This window comes from Neolamprologus multifasciatus, chromosome 14 (assembly GCF_963576455.1).
Source record: "Neolamprologus multifasciatus chromosome 14, fNeoMul1.2, whole genome shotgun sequence".
In the NCBI taxonomy this organism is placed as follows: domain Eukaryota; kingdom Metazoa; phylum Chordata; class Actinopteri; order Cichliformes; family Cichlidae; genus Neolamprologus; species Neolamprologus multifasciatus.
Genome location: NC_140452.1, coordinates 36,652,543 through 36,678,253, shown reverse-complemented (window position 1 = coordinate 36,678,253; position 25,711 = coordinate 36,652,543). Strand labels below are relative to the sequence as shown.

At 43.8% G+C, this 25,711-nt stretch overlaps 2 long non-coding RNA genes across 2 annotated transcripts in view; one reads left to right on the top strand and one right to left on the bottom strand.

The window, feature by feature from the left end:
• The window catches only part of LOC146504563 (uncharacterized), a 173,416-nt gene that overhangs the window by 122,618 nt on the left and 25,087 nt on the right, over positions 1-25,711 (bottom strand). The gene's annotated exons all lie outside the window — the stretch shown is intronic.
• On the top strand, positions 34-17,736 carry LOC146504570 (uncharacterized). Its single transcript, XR_014877935.1, has 2 exons — positions 34-4,291; positions 4,334-17,736. It is a non-coding gene; the product is annotated as an uncharacterized LOC146504570 (long non-coding RNA).

Sequence of the window (25,711 nt, the reverse complement as noted above, 5' to 3'; positions counted from 1 at the left end):
ACAAACTAGCGCTGTTTGAAGAATGACAAGTGACAAAAACACAGAATAACGCTGAAATAGACCAAACTTATTTCAGGGTGAAATCGACGATAGAATCAAATATGTCTGCGGATTGGTAAAGTTTGGCCTAGTCGAGTGCTTGAGCCTCTGCCCACAAACTGTAATCGGATCCACAGATGCGTTATTTTGGGACAATCTATTTCTTACACTTGAATACCCAGAATTCCTGTGATGTGATGTCAGCATGCAGCACACGGCTGTTTGCCAAAACAGCCAGTCTGTAGCACCAAAGTAAGCTTTCAGTGGGAGCTGATACTGTTACAGCTGAATACTTGAAGATTTCTGCATCTACCTGAATTTAATTTGTGTGAAAAAGCCCAAACCTGCAGCCCTGTCAGTTGGGAGTGCGTATTTCAAAACTATCTGAGCGCCGCATCGATTCAGCTGCTAACCACTCATGATGGACCAGTGTACGTGCCGTCACCAGCGTTTACAGAGCTGCACCTCTGCACCTGATCGTCCCGAGACTAAAACCAAAGCAGCCCCTGTTCCCGTGTTCGCCCAGTGCCGGCTACTCTCACGGTCTTATTACTGGAGCTGCATGTTATCAAAAGATATCAGTGACAGAGGACATTTTTGCAGTATTATGATACAGTGAAATCTGGAGCTGCTCCCGAGCTGTGAAAGGCAGGCATATGGAGAAATGGTCTGTATCTGTGCCTCGGTAAACCAGAGCCAAGTCCCGAAATGACTCCTTCTTTTCTGTTCGCAGCTGAGGCTAACTAAAGATTGGTATTTGTTTTTGGTGCGGGGAAGCTTTCCAAGAAATGTGTGCGTGCATGTGTGTGTTTCTGTATGTGCACGAGTGTGTACGTGCATGCAAGTTAGTCTGCTTCTGGCTGTGTGTGACGCTCTGGGAGACGAGGATACGTGTGTGTGCGTCTCCAAGTGTTTGTGTCGGAGTAGTAGGGCATTTTGGGAAGAGGACTGAGTAGCTGTACCTGGACTCTCCTGTCCTGCTTTTTAAATGCAGAGGAAGGAGAAGAGGAGGAAGGAGTGTGCAAGGAAGAGGAGGGGAAAAAGGGGGAGAGGTTCAGGGGTGACAGGAGGACGGCTTCATGGCTGCGTTTTCCTTTCGCTGCTTTTCCACACTCCCCTTTCTCTTTTCTGTTTTGCCTTATTCAGCTGAGCGAGGGAGGGAGTCAGAGAGGAGGAGAGTTTTGCAGATAAAGACTGAAAAAGAGGAAAATCAAACCTTTTTTTCACTTTAACTTCTTCTTCGTGGGGCTGGGATCTTGGCCGTGTTACAAACAGATGCTGCTTGTCATTTGCTCGTAGTGCAGGGAGGCAGTTTGTAGAATTAACAGGCTTCTCGCTTACGTGTAGTTCTTGTTGCTGCCGCGCTGAAGCAAAATTGTAAAAACACCAAAAAGAAAAACTGGGTTTTCTCTCTCATCGCTCACTTTCTCCCTCCTTCTCTCCCCCTTCACTAGTTTTGCCTTTTTTCTTTTGTCTCTCTTTCTTCACCCTCTTCTCGAGCTGCCTTTCAGGGTGCTCGAGCTCCTGTAGTTGCATGTTTGAGCCTTTTTTTGTTCTTCTCGATGGGCCACAGTGGAAGTGATTGCCCGTACCTCCTGCCAAAGCACCGTAGGCCCTGCAGAGTAGAGAAAAGAAACATTTGGAAACTAAACGTAAAGGCGAATCGGTAAGTCCTCGTGCTACCAGTGTCCTCGCACCTTTTCTCCCTGTCTTTGCTTTCAGGCTGGTGATGTTGAGCCGTGTGGTTGCACATTTCTCCTGTCGTGTTTACCGTTTGCTGTTTGCTGTGGTGAGACGGGCCTAATGCTACCTGTTGGCTGGCGAGGAATATCTGTTTACGCTGCATGATATTACAACGTGCTAACGACACGCCACTTCCTCACCTCTCGCTCCTTCACCTCTGTTGACCCCCCTGCCCCCTTTCCTTTCTTACACACACACACACCACCTCTGTTGCCGGGTAGACTGGGCGTATAGCACCGCTGGCTTTGGCTGCCGCTGCTGTTGTTCATTGCCGAACAATGCAGGTGGCGGCCTTTTGCTCGTTTTAGTTTGTCTGTGGCACGCACGCGCACGCTGGTGCGGCGGCGTTGGCTGGCAGGGTGCTGCGGCCCCCGCCGACCTCTTTGTTCGGCCAATCTCAAGGTGTCTTTCAGCTCGCTGGCAGAGACCCACTGACATACTTTAACTTGGCAACAGCTTCAAAGTCAGACATCACATTTAAATTCAGGCCGAAGGAAAAGAAGAAGTTTAAATGTCTGAAAGTTAAAACTCTTCTTCTGGTGTTTGTGCTGCAGAACGACAACATTAGACAATGTGTTCGAATGTCCGCGTCATCTTAAAGTGCATCGCTTTTACCTGCAATCACATTTTTATTCTGTGAATTTGCTGGAAAACATTTGCAAAATTAAAAGCTGCATTTTTTTTTCTTTCCCAGAAATCAAAATTGTAAATATTTTGTCATTTTTGTTTTTGTAATTCCAGCAAATAATAATAAATATCTGTGTTCAGTTATTAAAACAGCATTTCTTAAGAACTTTTGTCTTTAATTGCATTAGTTTGAACTCAGCATAATCCAGAAATTCAAGCTGGCATTGACGCATTTTTTGACGAGAGCATTTTTCCTGTTTAGAACATTTTCTGTCAGCAGCCACATGCGTGAATTTTTCCAGCTCAGTGAAGCGACTTTGTCAGAGTGGGACAGAAGCCGGCGTAACTCCTGCAGGTTCAAGTATCTGCTGTGCTGCAGTGCATTGTGGGCCTGCAGTGAGCGACTGCAGTGTGTGCTGAGGCACAAATAAAGGTTTTATGATTGTTTTTGTGGGAAAATTATTTCTAATTATTATTTCAGTTCTTTTTTTTTTTTTTTTTTGCATTAAACACAGCGATGAAATGTATTCTGTTAGAGGCTAAACTTTGCTCACTCGTGAATCATTTTTCCAGGCTGAAGCTGAATATCGGGCTCAGAGAGTCACACTTTAGCTACGAGTCGTGTTAATTGGTGGAATTTTCTCTTCTTCGCTGCCTTCGAGCTGATTCCTGCTGCTCGGGGAAACAGCCGGACTTGTTGCGCACACGCAGACAAACACGTTTGCCATAAGTCTAAAAGATTTCCATAATTAAAGCTGCTCATTTGTTCCGTGTCGCCACGCTGATGGATTCCTGAAGTCATCTGCTCGCAGCCCCAAACCCGTAGATCCGAACTTGTGTTAAGTGACACCACAAGCTTGTATCTACGGGTCTGCGTCTGTGCAGCTCCAACCACCCCAAGCAGGATCAGCGGCCAACGGCGGGGGCTGTGCACGGGCTCCCGAACGCTTTAACTGTTTGTGTCACAGACACAGTCCAGGTTGTAGCTGAACTCTAACTTCTTACTCTAAATACATCGAATCAGCGTTTAACTGCAACAAAACTCCTCACATGTCCTCTGAGCTGAAATCTTTGTAGAAGAAGAACTTTGAGAGGGGAACAGTGAGCCAACAAGGAGTCAATTAAAAGCAAAAATGTAATTACAGCTTGTGGGCATTTCAAATGTTAGCTCAGCAGGTTTCTTCAGTCAGCAGTCAATTAGCTGCGGTGAGGCCTTCCTGGTGTTAATGAAGACGACGGCCCAATTAGAGGATGCATACAGATGACAGTTGGTAAAGCTTGTTTTCTCATAAATGGCCATTACTTCTCATATGCTGACAGTTAAAAAAGAGCAGCAGGAAGCATTTTACATTTCTTATCCCCCCCCCCTCCAGAAAAATGTAACATACTGCTTGAAGAACTGATTTATATTTGATGTTTTTAACCATAAAAATTCCAAATTAGCTCAGAAGAAACCCTTTAAATACCAGACTGTTTCTCTGCGTCTGAAATACAGAAATATACTTTAGTAATTTGAAGAAATGTGTAAATATTTTCCTGTAGTTCTGTACAGTAATCTTCTTCAGCTGTGTGTAACATCATGGACGATGCCTGTTCGAGATTTGTTGTCACTGTTGATGTAATCGAGGTCATTTGGACATCTGCAGATGTGACCAGTCAGATTGTGTGTGTGTGTGTGTGTGTGTGTGTGTGTGTGTGTGTGTGTGATGGATTCAGGTCTCATGTTGGAGACCTTTAGCAGCTGTGACACTGTTGTGTATATACTGTAGTGTCAGGTGTGCAGGAAAGCTCGAAGGGCCAAACGCAGCGAGAAGTGCAACATTTCTGACTCCAAGGCGACTTTAAAAATCTGGTCAGCGTGTGTGTGTGTGTGTGTGTGTGTGTGTGTGTGTGTGTGTGTGTGTGTGTGTGTGTGTGTGTGAAGACAGGGGTTTGGAGAAGCTGTGGAGTAAGGCATGTTTATGTGCTTTGTATATAGAGACTGTATCTAAGATACAGAGTTGCTCTGCCGACACAGATGGGATGGAGTGATGTCGCGAACAAATAAGATACGACCGTTCGAGCCCACGAGCAGCTTCCTGTTCCTGCTCCACGTGTTTGTCGCCGTTGAGCCCTGTGGGCCAGGTCTGCTTGCTCCCAGGTTGAGGTAGTAGGTTGTATAGTTGAGAATTACACCCCGGGAGATAACTGTACAACCTCCTAGCTTTCCCTGAGGTATGCACGGCACTCTGCACAGCTGGATCAATATAGTCCACTGTTATTGTTTAACGGCGTGCTAAATCGAGACGCCGCACACTCAACGTGGTCGATAACATGTCCCGACACTTTTTGGCCTGATAGTGCGTGTGTGTGTGTTTGCACATCACGAGTTGGTCTGTGGTTCGGGGTCAGATAAATCTGGAGCTTTGTGGAAAATATTTTGAAATGCATCTTTCTGGTTTCTTTGATGTTTCTTTTGGGTTCAATAAACTTATTTTTTTGTCTCGCCAACTATCCAAAAGTCACAAAGTGTTCAGTAGTAAAAACAGAAACATTTTCTTCATTTATTCCCAAAATTGTTGCCAGTAATTTCCTGACATGTTTTGCTTGTGCTGCAGTGGATCGGATGTGAATATCTCTTCCTGTATGTTTTTGCGTACTTCCGACTCAGCTCAGTTTGTGCCAGCTGGCAGCGCAGATCTGTCCTGTTTGATGTGCAGGCAGCAGCGTTGGCCTGTGAGATCAGAAACGCTGCATTGTTGCGTGGCCGATGGGACTGACGCGCACCGAAGCGTCACCGGGTTTCCGTTCCGAGGCGACGGCGATAACCTCATTAGTGCTGATGACTGCGAGGAAGGCGGCCGGCTGCTTCGGTCTTGCTGTTTGTGCGCTGATGGATACGAAGGGGACTGGGACGCCACTGTAGCGTCCCAGTCCGCTCGCCATCAGTAACGTCTGCTGTCAGCCTCGACAATTATTGTCACAATATTTCCAATCGGCAGATGCAGACGCTGCTGTCACTCTGTGTGACATGTGAAATATTGTGACAGTCGGGGAGGAACAGGAAATAAACTGAAATGGTTACTGCACAGCAACACAGATATTTTCATGGTTCTGAGTGGATCTGCAAAGAAATCAAAAGAGGAATATTTGAACTCCTGAATGCAAACCGAGCAGCTCTTCCCTCTCCTAACGCTGACGTTTTGCCTCTCCTGCTTTGCTGCTGGCAACACTCCCTCTTCAGCAGCAGTAACATGAGCGCTCTGGCCTTCATATGTTATATACTGAGGCCTGGCACTCGTCTACAAGTGCATATGTTTACAGCAGAGGAGCATAAGGCTGCCCCCTGTTGGTTAACCCTGTGAAGGATCCACCTCAGGTTAGACTGCAATAATTTCATTTGTACAAATGCACGTGTGCTTTTACATTCACCATGTGTGCCTACATCTGTGGGCAGTCCCAGGAGAAAGTTTTATTTACGTTTTCCATCTTTTTTTTGCAGAATTTGACACTTTTAAAAATGCATTTAAGAAGTCGAGAGTAGATGTGCACCTTTTTAGTTGACCTGTTCTAGTCGAGCCTTTATTTGTTATCAGGTTTGGTAAAAAATAAAATAAAATCAAGATTAAAATCCCGAAAACTCAGTTTCTACAGAAGCTTGTATGTCTGTGAAGTGAAAACAAGATTGATTGTGGGTCCTTGAATCATTTCAAGGCTAAATTTGGTACAGAGTGTGCTTTGGCACCGTCTTGCTGAAATGAGCAAGACCTTCAGTGACAAAGAAACGCTGCAGATGTTTCGCTCCACAGACGTCACTGAGCATGTGCGGTGCCTGCAGTGATGAGCGCATCTGTAATTTCCAAAGATGTTGTAATTAGTGAGACTACAGGGAGTTTTCAGTAATTCAGTAGTTTTCTGAATCATATTTATTTATGTGAGATTTGAAACTTGCATTTGTGGAGGTTTCTGAGTGAGCTGTGAGTGCTGCTCATGAGCACGTTCATTATTGGTTTTCAGCATGTGCGTAATGTTATCTCACATCTTTACTGTGTTGCTGAGTAGTTTAGGAACATTTCACACAACGTTTCATGTTTGCATCTGCCTTTGCTGCAGAACGACTCTCGGCCAGCGTTGCTCTGGGTCAGGACGCCATCAGGTTGCTGACATCACACAGAAAAATCTCCTGACGGTGCGAATTACTGCAAAACGTTTATGCACTGTTTCCAGTTGAACATCGATGATTTTCACAGAAATCCAGTCGGCACAGGTCAGACGTCCTCTTCCTGAACCTTTCTTTTCGCCATCCCCGTTGCCACAGCAACGACCTCCCGACCTCAGCTGCGATGGTCCGATGTGACAGGTGTCAGTCAAGCTCTGCGGCCGGCAGCGCGTCGTGCCCGTCGTCGCCCCTCCCGGCGGCCGTGTTTGTTTCGGGCTCTGCAGACCTGCTGCTGCAGGTTTGTTTGCAGTCCTGCTGCTTTGTTGGCGTGCGCGTGGGCTACAGCGTGACAGATCTGGGTCTCTCTTGAAGCACCGCTTGGCTGGCCGGGTGCAGATACCGGCCGTTACCAGCAGATAATAAATAGTTGGAGAGAGCGGGATGGGTAAATCGGCGGCACCTGAGCTGGATGCAAAGTTTCATTAGCGAGGTGGTTTATTATGTTGCCTTCTGCACATTTATCACACGTGTGTGAAGTTTAACCATACTTGTGTTTGAGCCTCCACGCCTCAGCATGTGCGCCTTTGTCTGCCTGCTGCAGGCTCACCATCAAAGCAGGCTAATATTAGCACCTGACAGAAGACTGGCTGTATGTGGACACAAAGCAGGTGATAAATGAGGATTGCTGCATTGTGTGTGTGCACGTACGCGAACGTGTCAACGGGGAGACTGTAAAATATGTAGCATGATTATTTTTCACAAAGGCCGGCTTACAGAGGTGCATCGTGCTGCAGATCCAGATGCTCGGTTTTCTACTGCAGCTGCACTGAGAAGCAGCACGACGGACGGGAGATGAGCCGGGCTGCAGACGCAGGCGGTCGATCGCTCGCAGGAGGAAAGCAAGAGGGCAGTGTGGTCTCGGGGATTTTTCCTTTCTTCCTTTTTCCTCTCTCCTTCCAGCCTCTTCAGGCCCCGTCGCTGATTTGAGCCTGCAGCCAGTTGTAGGTCGCTGCTCTCCTTCGTTTCGCTCCATCTGTCCCTCCCCCCATCATCTCTCCTCTTTTTCTCCCTCCCTCCTCCCTCCCTCTCACTCTCTCTCCGTCTCTCTCCATACCAAAGCCTGGGGGAGCCAGTGGAGATTAAATGTAGCCTGTATAAGCCAAAGCACATCATGTAGCAATGTTTCTATGGCCTCTCTCTCTCTCTGAGAGGACGGTGTGAAAGAGGCCGGCTGGTGTGAGGCGCAGAATGAGACAGCAGACGGGAAAAGTGGATTTTTGTTGGTTTTTCTTTGCATGCCAGCAAAAGAGTGGATTTGTTTTCTGTTTGGAAAATGGACAACAGCGAGGTGGGAGGAAAAAAGGACGACTTTCTCCTGCCCCTAACCCCCCCACCCCCCCACCCCCACCCTGTCTGATACAGAGGAAAAGTGGGCCTCTGGCTGTAAGCGATTACAGCTGTGAGGCAAATTAATGGATGATCTCTCCCTCTCTCGTTCTCCTTCGATCAGCTCGGGCAGAAAGAAAGACTGAGGGAGACTCTCTGGGAAGAGAAGGGAGAGGGAGGTATGCTTTTTCTTTTCCTCCCGTCTTCCCTCCTTTCCACCTCTGCATGTGATTGGAGAGAAAGCGGAGCGAGACAAGAGATCAGCAGGCACGTCGGTTTTTGTCCTTTAACTCGGGTGTGCGTGCACGTCCTCCCCCTTTGTCACCAACCTGCGCCGGGACCTGCAGGTTTGGATACAAAGTAAGTAGCGTGTGTGTGTGTGTGTGTGTGCGCCCCCCGCCCCTTTCTCGCCCCTCCTCACGGCGGTGAGGCAGAAGCTGGCATGCTCCACTGGCTGTGAGCGTTGATTCTGAGGCTCAGCTCTCTTTTACCTCCTTCTCTCGCTGCCTCTTTCCCTCCTCGCCTACCTGTCTTACCTAACCGTAACTCTTGCATCCTTGCAGTGCTTTGTTTTCCTGGAAACGGTCTCAGCGACTGTCCTGACCGGACTGCGTGTGTGTGTGTGTGTGAGAGAGAGAGCAGCACAGTGATAGAGGGAGAGGGAATGTGCACATGGTTCATTCCGGCTCAGTCCTACCACCCATCCTCATCTTTCTCGTCTCCGTGCCGCTCGCTATTTATTCCGCCTGAGCTCCAGCAGGACCGGCCTCGGCTTTGTACCGCTCGCATCGTTTTTTCTTCAAATAAAATGAAAGGAAATCTTTTTCTGAGCGTTACCGGAGCCTTGCCGGCGTGCTGTAAGTTTAAATCTGAGCTTTCTTTCTCTGTCTCCTCTTTCTTCCCCTCCCTGAGCAGGCAGCGAGCTCGGAGAGCAGCGAGCGATTGGGGCATCCTGGATCCAAAGGGGAGGGTGAGTCGATACCAACAAATTCTCTTCCTCTCCGCTCCCCATCTGTTTCCTACGCTTTAGACCACCATGGTAGCACGAAGGAACTGTAGAGCTTTGTCATCAGGCTTGTCTTTTTCCCTGCGCAGCCTCTCGGGAGGATTGGGAAGCTTGTGCTGAGCAGGGATGTGCACTTGTAAGCGCTGAGCGGTCGCCAAACGATTTTTGTTGCACCAGGCAAAAGGCATGTCGGTCGGACGAGCGTGCAGGTCTTCGTGCGAGATGGACTGTGAGATGCTGGCGCAAATTTCAATGCTGAAGCCGATGCATCCACGCGGGGCTTTTGTCTTTTGCATCTCCTGCGAGTAACGGTCGATAAAGGACAGAAGCAGATCTTTGGACGTACAGTACAGCAGCAGGCTCTGTACCTGATGGCAGGAGGCATTTTTCAAAGTGCTGTATTGTTCAGCCGAGGTGGGGGAGGGGGAGAGAGATAGTTGAGGGAGGGGGGCTGGCCAGTGTTGTGTCTGGCTGAGGCTTGCACTTGTTGTATGCTCACGAATGCACAGGGGCTGTGGAGCTTGCAGCTAATGCATCGGCTCTGAGGCTGTGCGAGGCAGAGCTCGCTCTGTATGCAGGAGACGCTCCGAGTCCTCGTTTGACTTATAAGTCCAGCACACGGAGGTTATTCCCGCGCAGGAATACGAACGATTTCCGAGAGGGTTCAAAGCAGCTGTGCAACGAGGGAGAGGAGTTCGTTCAGGATGCGCGTCTTTCTCCATCCCTGAGACCCTAACTTGTGACGTTGTGCTTTCATGTCCACGGGTTAGGCTCTCGGGAGCTGAGAGAGATGCACAGGCAGCGCTATCTCCCGCACCTTCCTGCCTCCAACAATGGCGACCGAGGGGGGGGGGGGCCGTGGCGCAGTGAGCTAAGGCGTTAACCATGTCACACTTCACAGCTTGACTCACACCCCGGCATGATGTTGTTACCTGGAGTTTTCGCTCTTCCCGTCTGCCCGCTTTGCCGCCTCGCTTCGTCACAGCACATGAAATCAAATATCTGGGCTTTAGTTGATGAGTGTAGCGTCGTGCACGCTTTATTGAAGTCATGTGACAGAGCTGAGGCCGCCTGAGCTAAAGGTGTGCAGAGGGGTGACAGGAAGCGATCATCTTGTCACAGCTGAGGCTCGATTCTCGCAGTTTGGGCCACAAGCACCATGTTGGACCGCATAGAAAAGCTTTACGCTAAAGTAACATGTTGATGAATCTCCGCAGGATTCTGAGTTTGTGTCACGTGGTCTGAAATAGAGGGCCCACTCAGAGCTGTAATGGCTAATAATACTTACTGTTAGTTACTAATTTTTTAAAAACAGCTTCAGGTGGAGCACTGACGCTAACAATGCTCGCTAAAACCAATACATGTTCCTGCTAAAGCCAATAGGTGTAGCTGAGCAGCTTGTGATGGATGGTGCTAACGCCGTGGCGATGGTCAGTCTCGTCTCGTGCACAAGTCTTGCAGCCCTTTTTTCCCGGTTTTCGCAGCAGGCCTGGATACTTGCTCGGCTTCCGTGACTTGAGAGCAGCACAGAGGGATGTCGAGAGCGTGACTATGACAGCTCTGTACATGATGTGCTTGACCTCAGCAAACCCTCGCCAACACTAACGCTTATTCGCGCGTGCCAAAGCAAAGGTGACAACGTGAAAACACTGGCAGGCGGCTAGCAGCCATCGCCGGGGCGTTTCTAAACCACCACCACCGACCGCGATCCATGAATGAACGGTGCAGCTGCTGAGTCGATTCTGATTGGACGACACTTTGTCAACGATAGTAACGAGGATCCTACCTGCTGACTCGGTCGTAGGGGCACGTGGTGGCTCTTTTTTTGCACGAGCTGCTGGTTAATGGGTGAGATCTGCACGTCCACGCCACCCTGCAGGTTGCTCTCGCGATACCCGTTTGCAGCACAGCAGCAGCTCTTCGACTACCTGATTCTTCGATATCTGCCTGAACTCCGACTCCAGCGTGTCGTGGCATCAATGGAGCGTAGCAGGGTATCGATGATAAGTTATCTCCATGGATACTTCCCTTCATGCAGAAAGTTCAGTGCTAGATTTGTTTCATATTTTAGCAGCAGGGTCGATGCACAGTGGTCACCCCTAACTCATTTTCATTAGTAAATGCTTCAGTGTAACGTTTCCACTTGTGTTTCTCGCATTGACAGTTATGTGTTGAGCTTCACCCTCTCAGTGCCTCCGATCAGAAGAAGCTTTCGTCGTGTTGTTGATGAACCAACATGTAGCTTGAACCCTGCTGTCTTATGTAACGCCTCTGTGAGCCCCGTCTCTTCTTCTACATTCTCTCTGCCTCCAAATCGCTTTTGATTCGCTCAGCTCGATGAGCGCACACCAACCTGGAGCAAGTTAGCGCCTAAGCTCCAAAGGAGCTGCAGGCTTGCGCCGTCCATTGTTCGGCTCCTCTGCACGCTGTCTGTACACTGTGTCCCCAAAGCTGAGCCAGACATGGAGGACAGACACTTACAGTGTGACTGCTGGGCATGTACCAGCTACGATAAGCTGCTCCATCACCCAGATTATGTTAGGATCTTTATGCAAAATGTGTTTCTGTGCTTGCTTTTCCACAGCAGAGTCTGGAATAACGCGTGCCTTGCAAAGCTGCTGCACCGCACAATCCCAGGGATTTACTCTGGTCTAGTTTTAGTCTTCAGACTTGCAAAATTCAGCCTGGAATGGCAACAGTTGATTGTAATCCTGTTTAATGTGGACGAACTTTCCGTTAAGACGGACCGCTGAAGGCCGACCCTGGTGTGGGTTTGTGAGGACGGTCCGTTGGTTATGCCTAAACCCTCTCGTGAAAATCAAGTCAGCTTATTTCAGAGTAGAAGTGAGAAAGCTCGCTGTGAAAATGCATCGACGTAGGCGACAGACGGCTGGCGGTGAGCCTCTTTGTGGCAGCGGGGATGGTTTCCCTCTGCATCAGCCTCGCTCGCCAATCTGCAGCTTTTTTTCTGCCACTCCCTTCGACACACAGCCGCTCGGCTGCAGGCGGGAGAAGCTCATTCATCAATAACCAGTGTGCTTCCTACACTATCTGTCAACACGTCTGTGATGTGTGTGTGTGTGTGTGTGTTCCCCACACTGCAGAGGGGATCGCTGCCCCTTCCAAGTCTGTCGGTGAAACAAGATGGCGTCGCAGCTCCACGTGGGTCCTCTCGTGCCGGCCGATGCTCGCTACCCACGCCATCTGAGAGCAGCAGAGGGCGTTTTTTTGTTTTTTTCTAACTGTTGCACACCTGGGGCCGATTTTCTCGCCGCGTAGCTGGAATTGCTGAGGCTCTCCTCGGCTCTGCAGCTTGGCCAAAGATTTAGAATTTGGGGCACGTCCAGAGCTTTCATTGTTTCTCATTTCTATTCGGGTCTGGGCACCGACTGCCAAACTGTACGCTGTTTTGTCTGCCATCTGGGCGGCTTTGAAATGCGCTGGTGGGATGGACCGGTGCATTTTCAGCATCACTTGTCGTTTGTCTGGGTGTGTTGGTGCGCAAGCCTGTGTGAACGAGCCGCATTACAGCAGCAGATTAACCAGACTACAGACTAACGAACCTCATTAATCTGAGTCGCCCACAGTATGTCAACAGTCACACATTAAAAAGCTCCAATAAAGAGCCAGGTAGTGACGAGCGGCAGCCCATCTGTGTCGTCCTGCTGCAGGTCACATTTAAAGAAAGGCTGGAAATCCCCCGATGAGTCAGCGTGTAACCCTCCTGTGCATCATCATCGTCTTCGTGTGTTTTTGGTGGTTTTTGTCGGTTTGAAGGAAAACATGCTGAAGCACACGAACCAGAAAGCTGCGCTCATCATTTCTTTTTGTTAACATATTTATTTCAACTGGTCGGGGAGGTGATATCAGAAACATTTGGTGGTGGGCGAGCGATGCATCAGCTGGATCTGCATGAGATCAAGTCTGTGACACAATTTGAGGCTTTTGCTTCTATGAATCAGCCTCTTATTACAACATAACAGTGATTATGAGCTTTGTTTGTAACGGTAAAAATGACTTGTCCTGTATTTCAGTCTTTCCTCTGAAGCTGGAGTCGATAAAAGTCTTAAACTCTTTCTGTTTGAGCGATAATGTGAAAATCTTTTCAGAATGTTATTAAAGCAGAAGCTTTTATTTTCTAAACACAAGTATCAGAACGGACGCACAGTACAGAAGCATTTTATTGATTAAGATAAACAGTCACGCTGTAAATACTGAATCGTTTCTTTCTTTTAAAGCAGATGTGCAGGATCTGCAGTGGATGTGGATCTGCAGGATCACGTATGCGCGCCGACCTGGACGAGGCGCCTTCGACTTCCTGTTCAAACTGAACAGGTGTCCTCTGATGTGTGTTCATGAACGTTCAGAGCTGCGATCCTTCTTTGGCGCTTTACCTTAAATGTGAAATAGAGGGCGCGAGCTGAAAACTCTGTCCCAGTGCTGGAGCTGTCTGAGGTGCAATAAACGTCCATCTAATTCCCGTCTCAGCTGTCTTGGTGTCGTAGCTTCATGCTGCTCTGTTCATCTGTGGTGGCTGTGATGCTTTTGTTGTAGCCTTCAATGAGCTTCTAGTGGAAACGGAGCGAAGAGCAGAATTTGCATCGTGTGTGAAGTTCCTGTTAGATCATTTAACAAAGCCGGCGCTCGTTATAACCGACGCGATACTGAAATATGCTGCATCTCAGATTTAAGCCGAGCTGCAGCTCGACATACTGTAGAGCCTGTTACGACCTGCCCAGCAGGCTCGTGTGACTCAATTCACCAGTTTTTCTCCAAACCCAGTTTTCCGACTGGTTAATGTGCTCCATTAATCCACACACGTGTGTTTTTGGATATTTCCAGATGATCCAGTTGTGCTATTTTTAGACTATTTGTCACAAGTTGTTTTATATTATATTCTGATGTAAGCTTGGATTCACCCTCCTGTGTTATCTCAGTGGTGAATCTGGACGCCACGTTTGTTCATATAGAAACTTCAATTTCTTCTGAATAAATATAGAAGTTTTTCCTTCTGATGTGTCCTATGTGTCTAAATAAAACCTCACTGCTGTCAATTCTTTCAACTCTTACACTTATTAATAGAAGCTCTGTGTGAAGCGTGAGATTCGGCCGTCTAACGTGTTTTTATTTCATCTTTGGAAGTATTTTTATACTCTATTAAAGCTGTTGTTTTCGTTTCTGTGAGTTAGACGTGTTACAGGATCTCCTTAAAAACAATAAATTAAAAAAGACAGCTGACGAGGACGATGTCAGTCTTCTTTCAGCTCTGTCCATATGTCTTTAAATGAGACAGTTTTATATTGTTGTGAAACATGAGTCTTTTTCTGGACCTACATGAATGTTTGCATGATTTATTAAAAGTGTGCAGATATCAATAAGTGTTACTTTGTTGCTTTTAGAGGAAAATCAGCACATTCTTGGTTGTATTTCACAGGCTGTGCTCGGCTTCGTTGTGTAACAGCTTTTAAATGACTTTGTCTCTCTCTCTCTTGCAGCCTTTTAGACCAGGTCAGGACATGTCGGGGAACAGTTCATGAACATAGACGCATATAACAACCAGCTGCCCACACGCTGTGTAGACGTCTTTCTTTTATAGCTTATAGTTTGACCATGACATGCGTGTGATCTGTGACAGTAGGAGCTGCTTTTTAATGCTTCACATGTCTCTGTAATGTAAACATGGAAATAAAGAAATAAAGAAATTAATGAAATGTCCTCGTTTTCTGTTCTTTGACTAAATGTAACATTTTAACATTTATTGGAAATGAAGAATGCTAACACAGATATGCTAGTGTTAGCTAACATGTTTCTTATTCATATATGAAACTTATTCACTGTGTTGGGCGATTTCTAGTTTTCTGCTTCAGTATAATTGTTGGCATGCAAACACTAGCATGCAGTGTTTAAGATATCAGTGCTAACGTAGCCCAGTATCTTTGGTCACATGTCAGCATGGTGAACAGTCCAACACCACACGTGGTGAATTTTTATACACAAAAAATGTCTAGTCCGGTTTAAGCACAATGCAACACAGTATCTTTAAGTGGAACGGCTAAAACTGTGATATATGCAGCGCACTATGACCTCCAACCTAACAGTAACAATATTCTCAAAAAATATTCTATTAAATTTGATACAAAGGTCACAGGAGAATCCTCCACCGGTCCATGCAGCACAGTTCATTCTCCCTCATCCTGCCTCCCCATCCTTGCTGATTCATCACATTTCCAAGAAATACTTTGAACACCCGAGAGTTCTGTCTGGACTTGTTACTTCCACATAGCTGTTGGTTTAATATTGGACGGTGATAACGAGACGGATTATGGACACAGAAAGCTTCTTTTGCAGAAGGATTAGTGAGTGCGAAGATGGTATGAGAGTACACGGGGCCTGTACCTTCTCCAGAGTTCATCCTGTGGTTGGTGAAATCAGATCATAGCTATAGCTTCACACACACACACATACAGGGAAGATGATGCTGTAAATAATAGTGTATTTTTTGGGAAAATCAAACAATATCCATTTAGAATAAAGGAACATTTTTTTTGTGTGTTCATTGAAATAATCTTTGAATAAAGTGACGCACTAATGGTCAAAGTTGTCGTCTTTATTTTCACTTCTTAAAGAAACATCACATTTGTAATTAATGTTTCTCAGTGAGCTGAAGCTAGAGTCGGCCAATAATAATGAATCATGTCAGTTTCTGCTCACAGTTATCAGGTAAGTTCATCAGGATTGACTTTAGTGGCTTTTTTACATGCAGAGTCATTTAAAGAACGAGTATCTAACAGCTCACACTGTTAAACCTGCACATATTTGGATGTATTTCACTGTTTCCACACTTGGATGTCTCGAGCCTCTCACCTCCACGTGAGTCCATCTAACACTCGTCCTGTGATTTGCCATGAAACGCTTGAATTATAGAAAACAAACAGAGTGGAAATTCGTTGTAAAACATGATTTTTAACAGGATATTTTGACGTTTGGTTTTAGAGTCGTGCTTATTTTCCAAAGCTGTCACTCGAGACTCAATTTCTGCATTTTTTTAATGTAAAATGAGTAAAAATCAAATACAGATTACCATCTAATCGAATGTATTTCTTTTGGTATTGATTCTAATGTCTTAATGATTCAAAGATGATTGTTGCACCAAAGAAGCTGATTAAATCTGTTTGTCAGCCGTGACCACTGGAACAAACACGAGGAGGCACAGCGAGCGTCCCCGCAGCCCAAAGCCGAATACCTTACTTGACATGATATTTTCTGGTCACCCGGTTCGCTGTCTCTCGCTCTGCCTCCATCTCTCGCACGCTCTGCCTGTAAATCCACGCAGAGATTTGGCTCACACACACTGGAGCTCTCTGCAGCCGAAAGTAGGCCAAAAGGCATCTGAGGACAGGGCGAGCGAGAGACGGGGCGAGGGAGGGATCATTACACGAGGGAGGATATGAGTCTGTCGCTCGTGCTCCTTTCAGTCCTGTTCATTTTTAGCTGCTTCTGATCAGATTATGTAATATATTCAAAAATCCTTTTGTTATAAATACTCTACACACGGTTATTGTTTCACTTAAATCAATCGTTTTTTTCTTTAATTCCAACAGTTTGATAACAATTCAATGTGTGGCAAGAAAATTCCCCACAATATATCTGAATAAAATAACTGAATAAAACAATATCTAAAACATTCAAAGCATACAAACTAGGATATGACAGCATTCAGTTTTTAATTATATAAATCACAACAGCTGCCTCGAGGGCCTTTATACTGTAATACAAAGACAATACAATATTAAAAGTAATAAAATGCATCGATTACATTATTATTATTTCATTATATATTATTACTATATTATTCTATTCATTTGTTTTTGTTGTTTGTTTTAATTGTAAAGTAAAACAGTAGTGATGTGTGCGTCCTTTTTCTATTAACTTCTGTTGTTATAAAATTAAAACTCATTTTATTTGTCATCAGACAAAAATCATCTACAAACATATTTGTGCTTTTTCTTATTGTTCAAGCTCAGTAACATTTATTACAGCATCAAGGCTTTATTCTTTATGTGTTTTAATTTCAGGGAACAAAGGAAACATCCGTCAGATCAGCTGAGTTTGTTTCACACAGGCTCAAACAGCTCAAACGAACCGAGCAGCTTAAAATGCTCAGGTTTGATCAGTTCACTGTTTTTTGATGTTCACAGTTTTCCTGCATTAACTCTGATTTATTACAATAAAAATTTACAGGAGAAAAAAACATGAATTGTGTCTAATTATCAGGTCAAAAAGTCTTTATTAAAATAGTCTTAATTTTTAAATCTTAAGATTAGCATTTTTATAAATATTAAATCATTTTCAACAAATTCAATATTCTTAAAAAGAAAGAAATAAAAACTGCTGAGTTGTGCAGCATCAAACTTTGTTGTATAAATTTATGTCTTAATTGATTAAACTGTGCCAAGTGTTACATTATCAAGTTATTCATAATTCTCAGATTGTTGTTATGATCTGGTGATCATAATGTCCTAATTTCTGTTTCACTCCATATTTAACATTTCATATTCCTTCATACACAGAAATGTTAAATATAATTAGTTTTTTTATATGGGAATTTATTTGAAAAAACATATTAGTGAAATCGTTTCCAAAGATATTAAATCAGTCATTAAATCTTTTCTTTCCTTAAACCATCCACTGACTTTATTTCTTACTTTTGGAAATGATCAAATATTGAAGAACACATAAGCTTCTGAGTCCAGGCTGTAAAGGCCACAGCGGGGATGTTGAGCATCAACGGAAACTGTGAAAGAAACCTTCAAAATTCTCAGCACGTGCTGAAATGTAAGTATATTATATTATATTAGAACATAAATGATAGAAAGTCACAACAAATGTGTAACTGCAAGAACTGTGGTCAGAAATGCTGGGATTGAATTTAATGACCTCGAGTGCATTGAACCATCTGAAACGCTCAAACTTCATACTATTTAATAAAGCCAACGATGAAAAGAAATTCCACATATAGAAAAATTCTATTTCATGTATTATGAAATTATTATTATTCATGTATCTAATTCATGTAGAGAGAAATTCTATTTCAGTTTCCTCCCAATGACAATCACCTCCTGTAATGAATATATATGAGTGTGTGTGTGTGTGTGTGTAAATTTATACAGCAGAAACAACAACAGTCAGCTCGAGGCGATTCATTAATGACAGATAAAATTATACATGAAACAAATACATGAAGGAAATCAGTCGAGAGCATCATGTGTCGGCTGACAGCCTGCCTGCTGGTTACTAGTTTACTAACCAGCATTACCAGTGCTCCCATCAACAAGTTTCTAGAAACATGTCGTAAAGACGTACACGTTCCTTTTTCTTGAGCTTTAATAATTTCTTTATTTTTCTCTTGTTTGTAAAAATACTTTGAGCTCAACAAATCGAGTTTCCACAAACAGCGCCCGCCACACATGGAGGAACATTTTTAACTAAGAATTTATTTGGAACTAAACTGTGTCCCATTTAATCCTGGTTCTTTTAACTCCTATTATTTACTATCTTTAAAATTCAATAGGAATATCCAGTTTACTGTATTGTAATCTGTTGACCTCCCAAATCCTGCAATCATTTGAATGAATCTGTTATTGGTCATTTTGATCATTTACATATTGATGATCCCTCTAACTGCACTGACACAGAATTTGCAAAGGCATTTAATTTAGTGCAACATGTTTCCGGTCCTGCTTGATTTAGTGTTTACTGAGTCCAGTGTGTTCAGTTTTCTTCATACGTATCAACAGGGGCGATTCTAGGATCAGAGCTTTGGGGCTGCTGAGCACCCAGAGAGCTGCCCGGCCAGCCAACATACACTTTACTTTACTTTACTCGTCACAATGAGACGTCTTCCCCGTCTCTGTCAGTCTCTGTTCCTCCCTGTCCTCGTCGTCTGTTGTCTTCGTCTCCTTTATCAGTCATCATAATTTTACCATCTCTGTGCAAGTCTGCAGATTTCTTTATTAAATCATAAGATTCTTAAATTCATCAAGTCTCTCTGTGCCTGGGTCCTCGTCACAGAACATGACATCACTGTTTTGTACATTTTAACACAATTTAATCCCACATTTTTGAAAGAAAAGCAAAACACTTTTTTGAAAAGTCTGTAACAAAACCATCAAATCTGATAAAGGTTATTTAAATGCTGCAAAATAAGAATGGATTGGAATAAAAAAATACATATCCTAACCTTAATTACTGGAGGAGAATAATGAATGATGCTCACAGTGAGTAAAAAGTAAACTGAGTGCATTTTTTGGACAGAGATTCACTTTTAATGTGTGTGTTTAATATAATACAGATACATAAAAAACACTCCCGAAACAGAATAAATTATTACAAAATATAAAAAAATATATATATATAAAAATGGAGGCAACTTTGCCTGTGGTAGAATGTATACAATGTGTATACAATGTATACTGATTTTACTAATTTAATAAAACTAACTTTGTGTTGTAAGATTTATGAGTTTCATGCTTTCATAGTGGTCCTTGGGAGAGCTCGACATTTTATCAGGTGGTACACACTGTAAAAAGTTTGAGAAACACTGATAAGTGTCTGTGTGCTTTTGGAAAACATTTAAAGCTGCAGTACTGAATCTTTGAAACAAGCTTAAAACATTTGTAGAAACAGAGCATCTGCTTCTCTTTACAGCTCCTCACTCCACCAGGCTGTTTGGCACTGACAGTGTGCAAATGTGATGTACGTACTGCAGCAGTCATACAGACAACTGGACGGTCCAAATGTTGGCCTGCATGTTACTGGCTGAGGTTTTAGTAGAGTTGTGGCTGAACCACATAAAAATATATCATTAATTTTAATCTCCCCGATCAATGATAATGTTATGTTGGAATGTTGTTAAAGAGGGTCAAAAATGTTTCAACCCAGTTTGTTTAGCAGCTTTAATACAGGGAGGACACAACTTCCAGATTGAGAGTAAAATCAGGTTTTTTCTCTTTGTCAGTTTAACAGTTTCTGCCTGTCACTGCTCCCTGTCTGTTTGCTTACCTGGTTCTTCCTAACCTTGTTCTTTCTCCTCACGTTCCCTCTTTCCTCTCTCCCTCTTTGGACTGACAATCATACACAAACAGATTGTATTCAATTAGATGAAAAATTACATTAATATGAAAAAAAAAATACTATTAAGATCACTAACAAAAAGTCCTCTCTCAGTGTACTTTCAACCAAAAGGCAAATAACCAAACCACACGAATATCTAATAAAAAATAAATATTGAAACACTGATCCAACATTATTCCTGATTCACAGGTCATTTGATTTTACACTTTTACCTGAATGTGGCTCCTTTGTTTGAAAAAACTTTCTTATATCCATTATAAACCTGGCTGTCTCTCTGTACACACACACACACACACACACACACAAAACAGGAGTTATAAGGTTAATGGGCATTCAGTCAGTTAGCTAGTTAGTATCCATTTCAAACAGGACAGTGGTAACAACAGCAGGCTACGGACAATTTTAAGTTTTAGATTTTAAATAGGCTGTATACATTTCAATGGGAGCAAATGTCGCTGATTTTACTACAGAGCAGGACGGATTGTAGGGTAGCAAACATCGTCATAAAACATGTTTTCAACACTGCAGGTTACCTGGTGTAATGTTTTTCAGCTAAAAAGAAACATGGTCTGACTCCTACCAACTATATAAAGAGTAACTGAAGGTTAAATACAGCTAATATGTCCTGGTTTAAGCCAGACACTAACACCTCCGCTCAGCTGCGTCTCAGCCACCATCGCTCTGGCAGACAGAGCGCTAGAGCCAGAGCAGGGGAACAAACCATTTTGGGAGGGGGTATCTATACTTTTGTTGTTATGTCTCAACCAAGTACTGTGTGCTTTTTATATTTTTAGTAGTGTGTCACACAAACAGCAAATATTGTCAAAAAAGTAAGAAATCTTTGATTCATTTTTGGGGGTGCTGAAGCTGAAGCACCCCCAAAATGTGCTAAAATCGCCCCTGCTTATCAAACAGATATAACTCGCATTAATCGATGTATGTGCTCATATGCACCGCTCATATGTGGAGTTCCCCAGGGCTCAGTCCTTGGATGAATTCAGTTTATTTATGTTTCCACCTGATTTATACTTCTAAAGAAGCTCCTCCCACTGCTATGCAGATGACACACTGTTATATTTTCTGTCGAGCCCAACAGCCTCAGCAGCCTCTCCTGCCTCAGTGAATGTTTCTCTGCCATTATTGATTGGATGTTCTCTGATTTCCTCCATCTGGATTCTGGTAGAACTCAGGTTCTAGCACTAGGCCTGACAGTCAGTACATCGGCCCCCTCGCCAATAACATCAAACCCTCTGCTAAAAACCTTGTTACCACTTTGAACCCAGTCTGAGTCAATCATCTTGAACATTGAATACTCACTTTAATTTTCTCCCATCTTGATTATTGCATTAACGTCTCACGTGCGTCTCTCGTTCCTCCACAGCTTGTCTCCAATTGGTTCAGACTGCAGCAGCAAGGCTGCTAACATGTTACAGCTTTCCTTGCATCCCTTCATTTACTCCCAGTGAAATTCAGAATTCATTATTATTATTATTGACATATAAGATACTACATGGACAGTAGGGCTGCACGATTAATCGTTAGAAAATCGCGATCTCAATTCATACTTTTTCCAAATGACAACGATTAAAAGAAAAAAAAAAAGACGACGATTGTACGGCATTTTGATTCGGGACGTAATCTGCATGAAAACAAGCGCTCACTCTTCCTGCTCAACAAATGAAAAGGGCGGAGCCTTATACCACGTGATACAGAAGCTGGCTGCTAAAATTAGCAGGGAAAAACAACGGAGAGCACGTCAGGGATGACGAGAAAGTGACAGGAGAAAATCCGTCCCGGTCAACCACCCAAACATCAATAACGGGAACCTTATACAGCTCTTCCCTATACCCGTCGAACTCCCGCAGGCACAAAGAAATTACGGAGGCTATCACTTATCACCTGACCAAAGATATGGCTCCATCAACACTGTGCAAAACGAGGGATTCAGGAAAATGATCAACACCCTAGACAAACGCTACACAGTGCCGTCCCGCAACTATTTTTCTATCCGGTCGTTAAGTGATGACGTGACGAATCCTACTTCCTAAAGTAGTCTGCGTTTAATATGGCTTTTGTGTTGTTAACATGTTTAATGTTTTGTATTTTCTTCTATTTAATCTCAAAAAGCTCCTAAAACAGTCAGTGATCACTGTTGACCTCCCTCGGCTTTTATTACCGCTAATCATTTATTTAAGCTCAGTTTTTAAAACCTTAGGATGTAACTACAGCCCAGCCCATGCAGCAGTATATGAATGACTAACCTCGTATTGTGGATGGATTATCTCAGTTGTTCTCCTGGCTGAAGTTTGGTCCTTTTACAGCATCCTGCCATGTGATTACATTTGTTCCTGACCACCGAGAACACTCACGTTAACTTTTATCGAGTGGGAAAAAAGTTAGCTTGTTTATATTATGCTAACATAGCTGTGTCGCTAGCGGTCACGTAGCACATCGTTATATACCAGCTAGCCAAACTTCAGTAACCCTACAAACGTCACTGCTGTTTAGTTTTCTGTCTTCATTTATGTTGGAAGTGATAACAGAGCTGTACGTTTTAATTTGTTTCCAAAACCCCGCAGTCAGGACATGCTATATTGTATTTAGATAGAAGTTAGCAGGAATTTAGCTCGCTAGCTTAGCTTAGCTAGCTTAGCTTAGCTTAGCTAGCGAGCTAACTTCCTGCTAACTTCTAACTCTGTTAAATGTCATAAATTCCGTTTTCATGGATGCCTGGATGTTAAACTCAATTGTTACACCTGGTAGAGCAGAACGCTGATCATTTTGTTAAAGATGAAAGACTTTAGACAGTTTTTCAACTCTCAGTAATGCCATAGTGATCGTTTGATATATGGACCTGCAGCGGAGTTTAGGCCCAGACACGGCTAGTGACGTCAGACTTAACGACCGGATTGTTGCACTACCTGCTCTACACACGCAGTGTCGAGCAACGGTGGAGACGGAATTTCAAGCAGTACAACATTTTGCGGCAACGACAAAATGTGAGACATTTGTTGTTTTTATGTTTATTTATTGTTTTTATGTTCAGTCTCAACTGTTACGAAGTTGATGTGCAGTTAATAAGTGCAATAAATATTTATACTGGAAAAGAAAATCGTGAGAGAATCGTGATCTCAATTCTAAGCAAAAAAAATCGTGATTCTCATTTTATGCAAAATCGTGCAGCTCTCCTGCTTATTTAGCGGAGCTTCTAACACCTTATCAATGCAGCTCTCCGATCAACTAGCCGGGGCCTTAGTCCCTCACTAACCTCACTTTGAGGGTATAGGTCCCAAACTGTGGAACAGCCTTCCTCAGTCAGTCAGGTTGTTACAAGTAACTCGTTACTGTAATCCGGTTACTTTTTTCAAGTAACAAGTAAAGTAAGGGATTACTATTGCAATTAGATTCCTGCTACTTTCCAGTAAGCACGCTGCGTTACTAAACTGTGATTTTGTTTGTGAGAGCGTCTCATGACAGTGACGTGCGAGCGTGCGGCATCCGTGGCAGCAACAGACGTGTGCAGATCAACAATGGATAACATGGAGTGATGGAGAGAGTACGACCGTGCAGTGTTTACAGCGTGGAAGTAATCACATTACTTTGAGTTTGATTCTGTAAAAAGTGACACAAACATCAGCGTCCGCTGCTCACTCTGCGCGGGAAGAAAACGACTTTCTACAGCGAAAAATTAAACTTCAAATCTGAGCGAGCACGCTGCCATGGCAACGTGACATTCACAGAGAAACCCCCGGACCCCCCCACTGACATGACCGCTGTGGGCAAACCTCCACCCGCCCCACTCCTGCTAAACAGGTGACAGTAGATTTAAGAGCTGCTGAATGTTTGATTTTATTTATTTTTACTGTGTTTTACTTGCATCTATTTGAAAGCGTGCAAACACAAAACATGATTTTATTTTATCTGCTGGAACATGCAGACAGTAGGTTTGAATGTTAAACACATTTCTTCCAGCCAGAGAACGTTGAAAATAATTAAAGTTTTGTTTGATTTGCATAAAGTTAAAAGATTAAAAATTAAAGAGACTTTTTCACTTGATTCAGTTTAATATGATGCAAATACAGAAAAAAGAGAATTGGGCTGAAAGGTCTGTTGCTTTGTTACATATTCAGGTTGTGTATCTTTTTTTTTTTAAAGTAACTAAGTAATAAAGTAACTAATTACTTTTGAAAATAAGTAATCAATTAAGTAACAGGATTAGTTTCTTGGAGAAGTAATCAGTAATTAGTAACTAATTACTATTTTAAGTAAGTCGACCAACACTGGTCACCATGGAAACCACGCGTGCATGTATTTGTGTGTGCTGGAGTGAACGTGGTCAGTGTGTCCTCATGTTTTAACATGTGCACGTTTCTCAATGGGCAGCTTTTATTTGAACTGTGACGCACTTTGAAACTCTGTGTTTTGAAGGTCCCGTATAAATAAATTATTAATATTATTTATGTGATACACGTGAGCTGGTGATGGGCCTATATCTTCATTCACAGCTGAACTGACCTCTCCAGATGTGACACCTGAAAAGCTTCTTTCTCATTTACCATCAACATTCGCTTCACCCTCTCTGTCTCTCCTTTTCTCCCCTCTAGCTTTCAAGTAGTTGCAGGGGCTCCTCTGGATGTTAAATACAGCTTTCATTCCAGCCAGTTCCCGCTATAATGAAACTGTAATGATGCCCATTCACTGCAACAGGCCCTGCCAGAACAAACCCATTGACCTCGAGGTAGCGACTGGCATGAAAGCCCTGTCCTGGCCGTTGTGAGCGGGGCTCCAGAGAGGGCCACCTGGAGCGCTCTCAGGAGCCGGTCAGAAGGGAGGAGTGAAGGGAGAGGGAGGGGAAAACAAGAGGGAGATATTTCCATCCCAACCCAAATACCTCCCACCTCCTCATATCTTATTTCTTGTCCACTCCTCCCTCTATCTGCGTCCAGCTCTTCTTTTCACTATTCTGAAATAGCAAAGCCCGTTTAGATGTGCATGTCTACATGTAAAGATTTCTTCTTTATGTGTTGCAATTAAGTAAGAGCAGAACTCTCTATTTCACTTTGGAATAGCTGCTTCCTGTTCCATAATCATTTCCACCTTGGTCCCGGCAACAGTCGCCGCTACTGTATACTGACGGCATCACTGTACTGCACGCTTAACATGCTGTACTGTGCAACCTCATGCTCTCGTACAGCTAATAAAGGCCAGCTAAGCTGCACTGCTCTTTCTACTTTCTTTCTACTCTAAATTTTTTACCTCAGGTATCAGAGTGAGAATGCTTTTGGCACAGAAACAGCAGCTAACGGTGCCAAAGATGATCGCACCAACTTTCAGATAATTATTACATTAAGTTTACAGTAATTTAGTATCAATCAGATGGCTGGTTAGTGAATTATCACCTACCATGCTGTCCTGAAGCAGGGGTTATTAGGGAAGTCATAACTATCAGGTTATTCCCGATTCATTCCTCGTACATTCTTTAATGTATGAGGGGTGGCTGTAGCTAATCAGAAGGTCGGTGGTTCGATGCCAAATAATCCTTGGGCAAGATACTAAGATACTGTTTGCCTACTGGCAGCCCGTTCTCACTCCCGAGGCGTAACATGCCGACGTTTTGTCACGTCCCGGGGCGTTCCTGA